Here is a 6,298-nt window from a genome sequence, read left to right on the forward strand (position 1 = left end):
GTCAGGGATTGATTTTGGTGATGAATGCACAACTGTGTAATGGTACCGTGAACAATAGAATGTATACTTTGCTTTATATGGCCGCATGGTATGTGAATATATCTTAATAAAATGAATATAAAAAACACCCCATAATAACAACCTATAATAAAGCAAAGCAAAAACAGAACCAAAAGCACACCCAAACTGAGTTCACCAATTGAATCCCACAAGAATCATTTCCAGGGAGTAGGCACAAGTGGCACTTTCTGTGAACATTCTTCTCATATACCATGAAAGCAGATCAGTGTACTCTCATCCTGATCTTACCCTGTGCCTTCATGGGGAGGGAAAGCAACACATGCGAAATGTCTTTATTTAATTTCTATCTCCAATTTAATATTGTTTCATATTCCTTACATAATAAGGTTTTCTTTAACAATTTTAAATTTATGTTTAAAAAAACTCAGTTTGGATTTATTCTATTTGGGGTTCACTGGGCATTTATGCTTTGTGTATTTATATTGTTTAGAAGTAGTTTGGGAAGTTTTACCCAACAATTTCTTTGAATACTCTTTCTAGACCATTACCCTTCTCTTCCACTTCTGGGACACCAATGAGTCTTAAATTTAGATGTTTTATTTCATCTATTGTATCCCTGAGATCCATTTTGATTTTTTCAAATTTTTTCCCCATTCTTTCTTTTATTCTGTCATTTTCTGTTCTGTGGTCCTCTAGGATACTGAGTCATTATTCAATTTCCTCTTATCTTGTACTCTTTTAAAAAGAATAGTGAGTATGGAAATTGAAGCAAATTGCCTTAAATTTTCTTAGTTAATGACTGAAAGTAACACCTATATTCTCTATCTAAATCTGAATCTTGTGATTCAACTTGGGTTTAAACTTTATATTCATTATTATTATTATTATTATTATTATTATTATTTACCATATGCATGATGATTTAATCGTGTCCTCTACAAAGGTCATATTCATGTTCCAACCATTGGTCCTGTGGATGTGAAACCATTTTTTTATAGAACCTTTGAAATATTATTGGTTAAGGTGTGCCCAAAATGAATAAAGGTGACCCTCAATCCAGTAGGACTGAGGTCCTCTTTGGCAAAGGAAATTGTACACAAGACAAGAAGCCACACGGAGCAGCCAGAAGCTGGAAGTCAGCAGAAACCCAAGGAGAAATGAGAAGATGTGGCCATGTGCATTGCCATGTGTCAGAAAAGCCAAGGAAACCCATCAATTGCTGACCAGCAAGGTAATACCTACCCAAGAAGGAAGCAAGCTTTCTAGCCTCTGAAGCTATAAGCCAATAAATTCCTGCTGTTAATAATACCCATTTTATGGTATTTGCTTTAGCAGCTTGGAAACTAAAACAGTGTACTTGTTACATTATGATGACTTTTGTATGGAAAGAAGGTTATTCCTATTGAATAGAAGCCCCAGCCTTGGGCCCCTGATCACAAATATATTTCTCTGGAACTGATGGTATAATATTGCATGCATTTGTGTACAGATCATTTTTAAATGGTGTGGAGGTGACAGCTTTGCTATGCTCTATAGTGGTGACCTAAACCACCCCACTCTAACTTCCAAAACTGTTATGAGTACTTATTTCCTATTTCACCTGGGAATCTTATGGAAGTATCTCTTTATCCTTCATGTATTGGTGCTTGCAGAAGATTCTTATAAACTGGCTGGAATAATTTTATACCCCTAGACCATGCCCATTGTCTTTCACCCACTTATTTTATTTAGCTTTAAATATTTACAAGCACTCCCCCTTCCCCTCCCCATTCCCCATCCTCTTCCCTCAATAACCTCTAATCTGCTTTCTGTTTCTGTGAATGTATTCTTTCTATTCATCAAAGTAATAAACAATTTTTGTCCTCATGTGTCTTGCTTATTTCATTGACCGTATATTTTCAAGGCTCTTCCAAGTTGCAGAGTGTCTCTTAACTTCATTGTTTTGTTATTATCAAAAAATATTTCATTGGGTGTATGCAGCACATTTTGTTCATCCATTAATTTGTTGATAGACATTTTGTTGTTTACAGCTTTTGACTATTGTGAATAATGCTGCTGTAAACATGGGTGTACAGATATCTCTATGTAAACCTGTTAGGGTATATGCCTAGAAATGGGTTTGCTGCAACAAATAATAATTCTATACTCAACTTTTTGAAGAATCACTATATCAATTTCTTCAGAGGCTGCATTATTTTACATTCCCACTAACAATGCTCTAGAGTACTAATTTTTCTGCATCCTCTCCAAAACTTATTTTCCATTTTAATCACTTTTTTATTAGAGATGTTATAGATTTACAGAAAAAATATTTATAAAATGTAGAATTCCTATATACAGCCCTATTATTGACACCTTACCTAAGTGTTATATGTTACAATTGATTAAATAATATTTTTATAATTGTACTAATTATTCTAATCCCTGGTTTATATTAGGGGTTCCATCTTTTTTTTTTAGTAATAGCCATTCTTGTGGTTGTGAAGTGGTATATCATAGTTTTAACTTGAATTTTCTGAGTGACTAATGATGTTGAACAACTTTGCATGTGTTTATTGGCAATTTTCATATCTTCTTTGGAGAAATGTATGTTCAAGTCTTTTGCCCATTTTTAAATCTGGTTGAATTTTTTTTGTTGTTGTATTGTAAAAGTTATTTATATATTCTGGCTATTAAGCCCTTATCAGATGTATGGTTTGAAACTATTTACTCCCATTGTGTAGATTGTTTTTTACTTTCTTGAAATGTCTTTCTATGCATAATAGTTTTAAATTTTGATTACCTTGCATTTATCTATTGTTTCTTCTGTTGCTTCTGCTTTTGAAGTCATATGTAAGAATCCCAGGTCATGAAGATATGAAGACTTGCCCCTATATTATATATTTTTAATTAAAAATTTCCTTTATTTTTAGAACTACCAAAGTAATTTTATAATTTCCTTTATTTTTTATAATTCTTTCTTTAAAAATGATGTACTTTATTCAAAGAAACACTAGAAATTTAGATTTTGCCTGAAACTGTTTTTGAGAAATTTTCTTCATCTTCACTAATATATATCATGTAGAAACATAATTTCCATGCCAACTAATAGGAAATTGACCAATCTAGTTCCAAACTCAAATAAAGGACATGTATTTATGTTTACATACATTAGGATTGATTCTAATCACTCAGTTAAAATATTTCTGTTGTCCAACTTTAGTTACTGAAATTCTAAAAATGCTCATTTCTCTGGAATTTAATCCTATTTTGTCAAAGAATTTATGAGAAGTCCAGAAGTTCTTGACATTAATTGACATCTACAAAGAGACCAGAGACATTTTTAGTGATCTTAGCAAACTATAAAATTTAGTGATTATATTAAGATATTCATAATTTGCAGGTGTCTTGAGTATCTCTTACTGGATTTCTCCCTTCAAATTCCTTTCCATTCTACCCAGAATATTTTTGACTCTTAGTATTAATTCTGTAGAATAAAAAAATTTCTACATTTCATAAACTTTGAATTAAAATAAACAAATAAAACTTATATGGGGTTATTTTTTTTCCTATTTAAATGCTGCTACTTTCTACTAACCTTATTTCAAATTTAGGGAGTTACATATATTCTCAAGATGTCCATGTACATAAGTTTTTGAAGAATTTCCAATTTTATTACAAAGCTTCCTCCCCACATGCAGATGTGGACTATGTGTTTTCACTCTGACTTGCTTAAACAACACAAGAAGGTTGGCATATTTTAAAGTTAACATTATAACAAATCTTATGGTTATAAAAAGAGGCTGAAATTAACATGGCCACCTAGCATTTAGTTACTTACTTACTGATAACCCTGTATACACATTATCTAGGCTCCTGATTTTTGATTCCTCATTGCTGTTGACTGATCTGAAACAATATGCATCTCCCAGTGGATGACGAATGGAAAACAAATGTATCCCATTTTAACCAGATGATTTTGCTGCCATCAGCCTTTTGGGGAAAGGGCTAGCTGAAGTTAAATAAGAAAACTATTAATTAAAATAAAGTTAAGGAATAAGTTACCTGTGAATTTCATTTACTCACATTATGACTTGTCCCTTCTTATTGGAGGTTAACTGAAAACAGACCATATCATTATTTGCAGCTATATCAGGTATGTTTCAAACACTCCTATGACATTCTTTATTAATTTCATTATCTCCACTTTTATGGTGTCTTAGTATACTTTCTACACTGTTGATATTTCCTATTTCCATAATCCAAATGCCAAAGAAATTTCTATCCCTTCCCTTACAGAATCAAAAACAGGATTACTGGAAGGCTTTTAGTTCTACATGGAGACAGCAACATTTACAGCATTTACTTTTGTTACACCTATAAACATTGTGGAAATTGCTTGCAGGTAACTAATGAAAGAAAAATGATATCCTTGCAAGTATTGACTGTATAGTTGTGTATCTCTTTTAGCATAAGGATTTGGTGCTCTACATACATTCCCTCACCCCTACCATGATGTGCCATACTGATGCAATAATTTAAATCCCTATGCCATTAAGATAATAGTATGAAATATTATCATCAGTTTTTAACTATATACACAAATAATTAATTGGCAAGTATCTAATTTCAAATTAGATCCTTGGAATATGGCAAAATAGAGGCTGGTTATTTTTGCCTTAAACATAAATTATTAAAATCATGTTTTGTTCTAAGAATAGAAGATAATTGGACATCTCACTGCTCCAATTTGAAGTGATATTTGCCTCAGTTCCCTTAAAAAGAAGTTTTGAAAGTTATATGCATGGGTTCCATTTAAATTATGCAGCTATCATTTATTAATATTGTCTCAGATCTTGTTCAGTGAAGATCTCTGTCCTCAAATTAAGTGTGGTATTTCACAACCATAAGAATGAAAATTGCTAGCAAAATGATAAGAACAACCAAAGCCATGATAGCTTTTATTTTTCATCCCCACTACCATATTTGTCTTTGAAGCTGTTTGGATTTGTTGCTAAAAGCAGTTGCATTATCCAATAAGCTTTCTGATTTGTCCTTTATTGCATCTTGTCTCTCCCCTCTTTCAATTACCTTTGTAATATTTTCTTGCATGACATCAATAACTTCATTCACCTGATACTGAACATGCTTAATTTTATCAGCTCTAGGTTCAAATCTTTTTCCAGAAGCTCCCCTTAGAAAAAAGTCCTGCTCTCCATCCAAATCACCATGCAAACATTTCTCCCCTCAGTTTTCACAGAACCAGTGACATCATCATCACTGATGTGACACTTGAACTTGAGAAGCATATTTTTTATTCACAAATTACTCTTTTACTTTCCAGTAGAATAAGTATTCACCACCTGTGGCTATCAGGAGCTCTGGACAGCTCTCCAGGGTGGATAGCACTGAGTAGACAGTATAAGGGGCTGGAAGGAGGGGAGGAGGTGATAGTGGGTGCCCAATTGGCATTGGTTGCTCTGCTGCAGCTGACCTCCAGATGCATCAATTGGATCCTATATTACCTTTTAAGAGTTTTATAGTTTTAGCTTTTGTATTTAGGCCCATCATACATTTTGAGTTGATTTTGGAGTATCCTGTTAGATAGGGGTCTACCTTCATTTTTCTGCATATGGACATCCAGTTTCCCCTTGAAGAGGTCATTCATTATCTACTGCATGTATTTACCTTCTTTGCCATAGATGTGTGGGTCTATTTCTGCACTTTAAGTTCTGTTTCATTGATATATTTGTCTATTTTTAGGCCTGTACCACACTGTTTTGATTACTGTTGCTTTGGAATACAATTTGAAACCAGGAACTGTGAGTCCTCCAACCCTGTTCTTCTTTTTCAAAATTAATAGGGCTATTCATTGCCCCATGCAGTTCCAACTAAATTTGAGGATCAGTTTCCAAATTTCTGCACACAAAAAAAACACAAACCAACAAACAAAACCCATAAAAGGCTGCTGGACATTTGATAGGGGTTCATTGAATTTGCATATTACTTGGAGTAATATTGACATATTATCCATGTTAACTGTTCCAATCCATGAGCCTGATATGTCTTCCCATTTACTTAGTTCTTCTTTCTGCAGTGTTTTGTAGTGTTCAGCATAAAGTCTTCTATATCCTCATATACATTTATTCCTAGATATTTTATTCTTTTAGATACTATTGTTAATGGGTTTTTCCCTTTAATCTATTCTTTGGAGTTTTTCTGCTGGTGTGTAAGAATAAATTGGTTTTGCATGTTGGTCTTGTACCAAGCAACTTTGCAGAATTCATTTATTAGCACT

General features: G+C 33.1%; 1 pseudogene; it reads right to left on the bottom strand.

The window, feature by feature from the left end:
- Window positions 1-4,884: 4,884 nt before the first annotated feature.
- LOC119505775 lies at window positions 4,885-5,309 on the bottom strand (annotated as a pseudogene).
- Between the last annotated feature and the right edge of the window lie 989 nt (window positions 5,310-6,298).

The sequence above is a fragment of the Choloepus didactylus genome, chromosome 10 (genome assembly GCF_015220235.1).
Source record: "Choloepus didactylus isolate mChoDid1 chromosome 10, mChoDid1.pri, whole genome shotgun sequence".
In the NCBI taxonomy this organism is placed as follows: Eukaryota; Metazoa; Chordata; class Mammalia; order Pilosa; family Megalonychidae; genus Choloepus; species Choloepus didactylus.